The sequence below is a fragment of the Mus pahari genome, chromosome 4 (assembly GCF_900095145.1).
Source record: "Mus pahari chromosome 4, PAHARI_EIJ_v1.1, whole genome shotgun sequence".
NCBI lineage: Eukaryota > Metazoa > Chordata > Mammalia > Rodentia > Muridae > Mus > Mus pahari.
This window is the reverse complement of record NC_034593.1, coordinates 85,363,782-85,373,517: the sequence shown is the minus strand read 5'-3', so window position 1 is coordinate 85,373,517 and position 9,736 is coordinate 85,363,782.

Here is a 9,736-nt window from a genome sequence, read left to right as displayed (position 1 = left end):
AGAAAGAAAGAAAGAAAGAAAGGAAGGAAGGAAGGAAGGAAGGAAGGAAGGAAGGAAGGAAGGAAGGAAGGAAGGAAGGAAGAAAGATGACTTTCAGGCTGGAGAGGTAACTGACTGCTCTCCCAGAGGTAGTAAATTCAATTCCCAGCAACCACACAGTGGCTCACAACCATCTGTAATGAGATCTGATGCCCTTTTCTGGTGGGTCTGAAGACAGCTACAATGTACTTACATATAATAAATAAATAAATCTTTTTAAAAAAAATGACTAGCCAGGAGTGGTGGCGCATGCCTTTAATCCCAGCACTTGGGAGGCAGAGGCAGGCGGATTTCTGAGTTCCTGCCCAGCTTGGTCTACAAAGTGAGTTCCAGGACAGCCAGGGCTATACAGAGAAACCCTGTCTCAAAAAAACCAGAAAAAAAAAAAAACAAACAAAAAACTCGGGTTCTGTAGGTGGGGTCCAGCAGAGCGGTTCAAGGCCAACTTGTGCAGGCTTGGAGTTTCCAAGAGAAGATAATGGATACATTTTAATTATTTTTGTTTCAGTTCTGGAAAAAGAAACCCAAGGCTTATTATACGCTAAGTAAACATTCTAACAGTGACTTTTATTTCTAGCCTGCTACAGATAGTTTATCTTGAGGGTCAGGGAACTTTGATGGGAGTATGCCTGAAGAAAGGAGAAAATGTTCCTAAAAGAGGACAATGTTTAAATAAAAGCTTATAGACGCCTGAATCGTGAACAGCAAAAGGTCCCGTGTGTGCAAAAGACACTGGTTCTGAGTAGGGGGAAGGAAAGAGAAACCTGGCTCCAGAAGGCCTGGAGCACCAAGCTGGTCCGGGGAAAACTATTTGGCAGCAGTGGGCTCCGTTTTAAGTTCTTTAGTAAAGGAATGACTTTTCGGGGTGTCTTGTTCTTTCTTGTTGTTGTTAGGGAAGAAGAGAGTGAGGCTGCTGAGATGGCTGTGAGTAAGAGCACTGACTGCTCTTCCAGAGGTCCTGGGTTCAATTCCCAGCACCCACACAGTTACTTACAACCATCTGTAATGGGTACTAGCTTTCAGATAGACATGAAGACATGCAGACATGAAGACATGCATTGATATGAGTAAACAAATCTACGAGAAAGAAAGAATGAGAGAGAGAAAGAGAGGACTGGACTGAAATTCCATTTCCAGCACTCATGTGGCAGCTCATAACATCAGTAATTCCAGTTCCAGAGGAGCTAATGCCTTCCTCTGACCTCTGTGGGTACTGGGCATGCAAAGGGTTGCACATACATTGAAGATAAAACATTCATCCACATAAAATAAACGGGAGGGGGGGTTCTATGTAGCTTTGGCTGTCCTAGAATTCACTATGTGGACCAGGCTGGCTTCGATCTCAGAGAGATCTGCCTGTTAGAGTCCATGTGAAGGGTAGAGGACTTCTAGAAGTCGGTTCTCTCCTCCCACCGTTCTGAGGCAAGGTCGCTCTTGTTTCTGCTGCTGTGCTGTGAGGCCCAGGCGAGCTGGGTTTTCCTGTCTCCAGCCCTCAGCTGCCTTGGGAGTGTGAACTCCGGGCTGAGTGGCTCTGCATCCTGCTTTTTACCGGAGCCTTGGGAAGCTTAGATTGTCAGGATCCTGTGGCTAGGACATCTTCTCAGTCACACATTTATTTTCATTAGAAGTGGAGCCTCACATACCCCTCCCCTCCCCCACTGATGACCTTGAACCCCCAGTCCTTCTGCCTCCACTTACCGTGCCAGGCTAGTAGGGTTTAATTGTCAATACATTCCTTGAATAAATTTGTACTTTTTTTTTCTACTTAACATAATTCCACATCTTTAAATCCATCTTCTTTTATTTAATTGAGACTGAGTCTCAGTTTGCTGCCCAAGGTGACACCAAATTCCTAGGCAGGTTTAAACCATCCTCCTACCTCACTCACCAGAGCGGCCAGGACCCCAGGGGCATGCCAAAGTGCAGCATCCACCCTTCCAAAATTGTTTTATTCACTGTAATTACAATGTAGGTGGTAGGGTACTGACACAGGTCCTCACTCTGTAGCCTTGGGTGGCCTGCTGTTTTCTATGTAGCCCAGGCTAGCCTCAGTCCTCAGCAGTCTTCCTGTCTCAGCCTTCGGAGTGCTGGGGTTATACGTGTGCAGTACCAAATCTAACACTGATAATAATTATCGTAAGAGAGACTCTGACCCTGAACTTGTAATCTTCCTGTAACCACCTGTAAGGTACTGGATTATAGACTAATGCCACCATCTGAGCCCTTCATTTTATTAAAGATTCATTTATTTGTTTATTTATTTATTTATTATATATAGTACACTGTAGCTGTCTTCAGACACCCTAGAAGGGGGCATCAGATCTCATTACGGATGGTTATGAGCCACCATGTGGTTACTGGGATTTGAACTCTGGACCTTAAGAAGAGCAGTCAGTGCTCTTAACCACTGAGCCATCTCTCCAGCGCCCCTTTATTTATTTATTTTTTTATATTTATTTTATGTGTATGCTTTGCCTGCATTCGTACATGTGTAGCAGATGTATGCAGTGTCTGTGGAGGTCAGAAGAGGGCGCTGGAACTCATGAAACGGAAGCTATAGATGGGTGGGTGTGGGTGATGGGGACTGAACCAAGGTTTTCCACAAAAGACAGCCCATTCTTTTCTTTATTTTTAATACTTTCTTTTTATTTTTATTTGCTTATCTGTTTGGTTGTTGTTTTGTTAAGCCAGGGTCTGACTATATAACCCTGACTGTGCTAGAGTTCACTATGTAGACCAGGCTAGCCTTGAACTCAGAGAGATTTGCCTGCTTCTGTCCCCCAAGTGCTGGGATGAAAAGCATACACCACAATACCTGGCTTTTCTTTTCCACTGATATCTTTCCTTATGTGTGTGTGTATGTGTGTGTGTGCGTGTGTGCATGTGTGTGTGTGTGTTCCAATATCTCTCATGAAATTTTAATACTTGCTTGTGATGCCTGCATTTTGGAGGTAGAGGCAGGAGAATCAGAAATTCAAGACTAACCTGGGCAACATGAGACCAGTATTTAAAAATATACACCAGCCAGGCAGTAGTGGCACACACCTTTAAACCCAGCACTTGGGAGGCAGAGGCAGGCGGATTTCTGAGTTCTAGGCCAGCCTGGTCTACAGAGTGAGTTCCAGGACAGCCAGGGCTACACAGAGAAACCCAGTCTCAAAAAACCAATATATATATATATATATATATATATATATATATATGCCAAAACAGGGCAGGGTAGCTCATTCCTGAAGTCAGAGTATTTAGGAGGCTGAGACAGGCAGGAGGAGTGCTGGGAGTTTAGGAGCAGCCTGGGTTATAATGTGAAATCCAGTTTCAAAGCACACAAGGGCGGGAACTGCAGGTTGGGGCTGAAGTGCTGCTCAGAAAACTCAAAGCACTAGGTTTAATCCTAACATCAACCAGGGACGCAATCAGGATTGCAGGTAGCCACAGTAATGCTTGTCTGTGGCTCTAACACAAGCGAACCACAAGCTTGAGGGTAGAACAGAACTTTCTCTTGGCTCGTGTCCGCATTCAGTGTGTGACTTCTAGAGTCATACATCCTTTTTTTTTTTTTTTTTTGGTTTTTTCGAGACAGGGTTTCTCTGTGTAGCTCTGACTGTCCTGGAACTCACTCTGTAGACCAGGCTGGCCNCGAACTCAGAAATCCGCCTGCCTCTGCCTCCCAAGTGCTACGATTAAAGGCATGCGCCACCACACCCGGTGAGTCATACATCCTTGATGCATTGTTTTCTGGATGCTCATTAATCCTGAGTCATTTTTCTTTTTTTTTTTTTTAAAGATTTATTTATTTTATATATGTAAGTACACTGTCGCTGTCGTCAGACACACCAGAAGAGGGAGTAAGATCCCATTACAGATGGTTGTGAGCCACCATGTGGNTGCTGGGANTTGAACTCAGGACCTGTGGAAGAGCTGTCAGTGCTCTTAACCGTTGAGCCCTCTCTCCAGCCCGAGTCATATTTTTTTTGCATCACCAGTCCCCAGAGATTGTTGTCATCAGGACTGCCAGTGACCCCTTGGTCACATCAGCTCTTAAGCCTTTATCCCTTTGTCCCCTTCATGGCATTTGACCCCTCTGACCTCTCTTTCCTTCCTGGAAGTTTTCTCCTCTGTGACCCTAGAGGGTTCTTTTTCTCATGACAGAGACAAGTAGCTTAATAAATATTTCTCAAATCTGTGAATGGCTTCCCCAACCTCTACTAAGTGCGGGTGGTCTCTGAGGTCACATCTTCAGGCACCCCCTTTTGCTATGCATTCTCTCCAACTGAGAAAATCCCCACCCCCAGTTAGAGTGACTGTGTGTGGTACTCACCGAGGATCCAAGTGTCCTACTGAGGCCTTTCTGCTGGGCTTGAGCCCCGCATAGATCATGATTTGTTGGGTATATCCATTTTATTTTTAGTATGTGTTCACCACTACATGCCTTTGCTCCCAGCACTCAGAAGGCAGAGGCAAGTGGATCTCTATGAGTTCGAAACCAGCCTGGTCTATATAATAGGTTCCAGGCCAGCCAAGGCTACAGAGTGAGACTGTCTCAAAACACCTAAGTAAATGAAAACAGGAAATTTGCCCTTCCTGTTCTCCATCATGGTACAGGATCAGGTTGAAAAGGAGAACTGTACAGGAACTTCGTATCCACAGACACAGCCTCAAAGTCTGTGTGGGAAGACAGAGATGGACTGGCCTGTGCAGCCACAGCCAGACACCAAAGCTAAAGCCACCAGCAAGTCCTTTGGCATCAGGATAAATGAAAAGACCTTGCTGACTGCACGGAGGGACCAGAGCAGATGAAACCTGGGAGAAAGCCCGAAGGAGCCGAGTTAGGAAAAGACAAGATTCTCCGAGACCGGAAACTTCAGGTTTGGAGGCCATGAACACACCGAGCATCACAACAGCCCAAGCATTGGGAGCCAGGCCAGGGCGCCTGTGCGGTGCTGTGCATGCCGGGTTTCAGCAACACAGGCCAGAGCGCAGGACAAGTTTCATTGGAACCAAACACAGAACCAGCAAAGAGACTGTGTGCTGGTTCCAATAGAAATATGACGAGTTGTTTCCGGCAAATAAATTTAATCCAAAAGGCCAATAAACTTTTTTCAAAGAAATGTAATAAATGAATAAAAACAGGAGGTTTGGTTAAAAAATACGACAACCACAACAAATCAGCCAGCCTCACTCTGTCGTCTGCTGGCCTGGGACTCATCCAGCCATTTGTCTCTGGAGCCACACTGATCTTCTATTCAGAGCAACCCTCCCCCAGCATGCAGACTGCTAACCATACATTTGTGAGCCACCACTCCCAGCAGGAAGCTGTCTCCCGTCTTCTTGATCCCCAGCTTTCTGTTATGATGTCTGGCAAGCAATAGGCAGAGAATAAGTAAATGCATCAAAGATTAAAAGGGACATGGTGAGGTGGGGTAGATTAAAAGCTGGGCGCTGGCTCCAGCTCTGTCAAGCCTAGTTCCCTCATGACTGATGAGAGAATGACCCGGAACTCTGCTGAACCTCAGCTAGGCTGCGGACAAGCAAGTGATGAACGCCACACTCAGGATATGGTGAGCTCTGAGTTCAGTCTTCAGCCTTGAGTTTAAGGCTAGCCTGAGCTACATACAAACAAAAACCAAATGGTGGGTTCTACTTATTGTTCCATCTGCTGCCCTCTTGCAGCACATTTAATAAACTCCTTTACTTTAAAATTTTAAAAACAAGTGAGCCAGGCAGTGGTGACACACGCCTTTAATTCCAGCACTTAGGAGGCAGAGGGAGGTGGATCTCTGTGAGTTTGAGGCCAGCCTGATCTGCAGAGCCAGGGCTACTGAGAAAGCCCATCCTGACAAAACTAACAACAACAACAATAATAATAACAAAAGGATATTGTAATTTAACATTGTTTTGTTTTTGAGACTGGATCTCACTATGTGGCCCTGGTTGGCCTTGAACTCTCCAAGCAGATCAGGATAGCCTTAAACTCCTCTACCTCTGGAATTTGGGGATTAAAGGTATGAGCCACCACATCAGACAATTATTTAGCTTTTTTTTTTTTTCCTGAGACGGGTTCTCTGTGTAGCCTTGGCTGACCTGGAACTCACTCTGTAGACCAGGCTGGCTGCGAACTCAGAAATCCACCTGCCTCTGCCTCCTAAGTGCTAGGATTCAGGTTTTTAAAACTTCTTTGTATGCATGTTCATGTGTGAATTTAGTTTTTGAGAGTTTCACTCCATACATAGCCCAGGTTGATCCCTCTCAGCAATTCTCCTGCCTCAGTCTCCTGAGTGCTGGCACTGCAGGCATGAGCCTCTGTGAAAGCTGGGATGCTGGCATTACATCAACTGAACCACAAAGCTTAGATTTTTTTTTTTCTTTGAAGCAGGGTGCCATTTAGTCCAAGCTGTCTGGAACCCACTAAGTAGCTAAGATGGCAGCTAAGCCTCCTTTCTCTACTGCCAAAATGCACAGACTGTGTCACCATCTTTCTTTCTTTCTTTCTTTCTTTCTTTCTTTCTTTCTTTCTTTCTTTCTTTCTTTCTTTCTTTCTTTTTGTTTGTTTTGTTGTTGTTGTTTTGTTTGGTTTGGTTTTTTTTCGAGACAGGGTTTCTCTGTGTAGCCCTGGCTGTCCTGGAACTCACTCTGTAGACCAGGCTGGCCTCGAACTCAGAAATCTGCCTGCCTCTGCCTCCCGAGTGCTGGGTTTAAAGGCGTGCGCCACCATGCCCGGCTTTTTTGTTGTTGTTGTTGTTCACCATGTTTCTTTAATTTACTGGAGGTAAAATCACCCAGGAACACAGGAAGGACCAGAATATCTGTGATTAATGCCGTTTGCTCCTCTTGCATATGGCCGAAACATACGTTTCTCTTCTCTTCTCTTCTCTTCTCTTCTCTTCTCTTCTCTTCTCTTCTCTTCTCTTCTCTTCTCTTTCTTCTCTTCTCTTCTCTTCTCTTCTCTTCTCTTCTCTTCTCTTCTCTTCTCTTTCTTCTCTTCTCTTCAGTAGGGTTTCTTTCTGCTCCTGAATCTCCCTCAGTAGACCTGGCTAGACTCAAACTCAGATATCTGCCTACCCCTGCCTCCTGAGTGCTGAAATTAAAGGCACAGCCACCACGCCCGGCTAAAACATTAGTTTTCAGTTGTCTACATTTTTATCTTCCTAGTCTTCCTACTTTAACGCTCACTGTTATAATAGTTTTATTTATGTATTTTTTGTGTATGGTGTGTTGTCTGCAAGCATATCTGTGTACTGCATGCATGTCTGGTGCTCTCACAGGCCAGATCCTCTGGGATTGGAGTAACAGAGGACTGCAGGCTACATTATTGGGAACCAAACTTTCTGGAAGAACAGTCAGTGCTCCTAACTAGTGACCCATCTCTCTAGCCTGTTCTCTGTTTCTGAAAGCTCCTCATTACTTTTTTTTTTTAAAGATTATTTATTTATTATATGTAAGTACACTGAAGCTGTCTTCAGACACCCCAGAAGAGGGCGTCAGATCTTGTTACGGATGGTTGTGAGCCACCATGTGGTTGCTGGGATTTGAACTCAGGACCTTCAGAAGAGCAGTCGGGTGCTCTTACCCACTGAGCCATCTCACCAGCCCCTCCTCATTACTTTTTGTTTTAAAGATTTTTTTTAAAAGATTTTACCTATTTTATGTATAAGAGTACTCTGCAGCTGTCTTTAGACACACCAGAAGAGGGCATCAGATCCCATTACAGATGGTTGTGAGGCACCATGTGGTTGCTGGGATTTGAACTCAAGCCCTCTGGAAGAGCCATCTCCCCAGCCCTCATTACTTTTTAGTGCACTGATAAGTATATGCTCGGATACTGATACTTACTAGTACCGGGTATGCATTAAAGGAAGGGGCCAGGACAGAGCTCAGTGGAAGAGCATTTGCCTAGCACACATAGGCCCTGCAAGGCCTACATAAAGTTTCCCAGCAAGGCAAGAAAAAAAAAGATGGGGCTGTGGTGGTGCACACTTTATCCTCAGCACTTTGGAGACAGAGACAGGGGGATTTCTGTGAGTTCAGGGCCAGTCTGGCTACACAATGAAACACTGTCTGAAAACAAACAAACAAACAAACAAACAACAACAACAACAACAACAAAACCCAAAACAAGCCTGTCCATGAGAACATTATCGTGTGACATAACTGTTATCTTGCTACCATTTCCTCCTTATCATCTTGATTTATTCTCTTTTTTTTTTTGTTCTGTTTTGTTTTTGTTTTTCGAGACAGTGTTTCTCTGTGTAGCCATCTTGATTCATTTGTGTGTGTGTGTGTGTGTGTGTGTGTGTGTGTGTGTGTGTGTTCATCTGTGTGCAAGTGTAGAGCCCAGAGGTCCACCCCAGGTGTCTTTCTTGAACTCAAACTCACAGAGCTCCACCAGCCTCTGCTGCCTAGCACTGAGATTAAAGGTCTGCACCACCACGCCTAGATTATCCGTATTTATTTAAGACAGGGTCTCCCACTGTCCTGGAGCTAACCACGCGAGCAAGTCTGTCTAGACTGTGAGGATCTCCTCTCTCTGCTTCCCCATTGCTGTGGCATATAAGTGTATGCTAGCTGGTCATTTTGTTTGTTTTATTTTGTTTTGATTTTCAAGACAGGGTTTCTCCGTTTAGTCCTGGCTGTCCTGGAACTTACTCGATAGACCAGGCTGGCCTCGAATTCTTAGAAAGCCGCCTGCCTCTGCCTTCTGACTGCAGGGATTAAAGGTGTGTGCCGGGATTAAAGGTGTGTGCCACCGCCCAATCCCTAGGTGTTTGTGTGTTTGTTTGTTTTGTTTTAAATATTGGTTCTGGGGATTGAATTCAGTTTTTTGGTTTTTCGAGTCAGGGTTTCTCTGTATAGCCCTGGCTGTCCTGGAACTCACTTTGTAAACCAGGCTGGCCTCGAACTCAGAAATCTGCCTGCCTCTGACTCCCAAGCGCTGAGACTAAAGGCGTGCGCCACCACCGCACCGGCTGCAAGCAGTTTTCTAAGATGACTTTACCAGCAGCATGTATATCCTTTGCATACTGAACTTAGTCTTTCAGGAAGCATTCACTGAGCAGGATAAAGCATGGCTGTCTATGGGTTCATAGTTTACTAATTAATAAAACCACACACAGCCAGGCATTGGTGGCACACAACACCCAGCACTCAGGAGGTAGAAGCTGATGGATTTCTGAGTCTGAGGTCAGACTGGTTTACAGAATGAGTTTCAGGAAACCCAGGGCTACAGAAAAAAACTTGTCCAAAAGAAACAAACAAAAAAATAACTGGTGATGATGATGATGTCACACACTACAATAGGGGAGATGTGGGTCTGGGGAGATGGCTTGGTGGTTAAAGTGCCTGGTGCACAGACGTGGAGATTTGAATGAATTTGGATTCCCAGCTCCCACCAGAAGTCACATGTCATAGCGGAATGTGTGTTGTGTATTCAGAGAATCTCAGGGGCTCATTGGTCAGCAAGTCTGGCAAAAAAGTTGAACCCCAGCTTCAGTAGAAGACCCAGTCTCAAAAAGTAAAGAGGAAAGCACCTCGGGAGGACACCCGCAGGAGGACACCCACAGGAGGACACCCACAGGAGGACACCCACAGGAGGACACCCACAGGAGGACACCCACAGGAGGACACCCGCAGGAGGACACCCGCAGGCAGACACCCATAGGAAGACACCCACAGGAGGACACCCGCAGGCAGACACCCA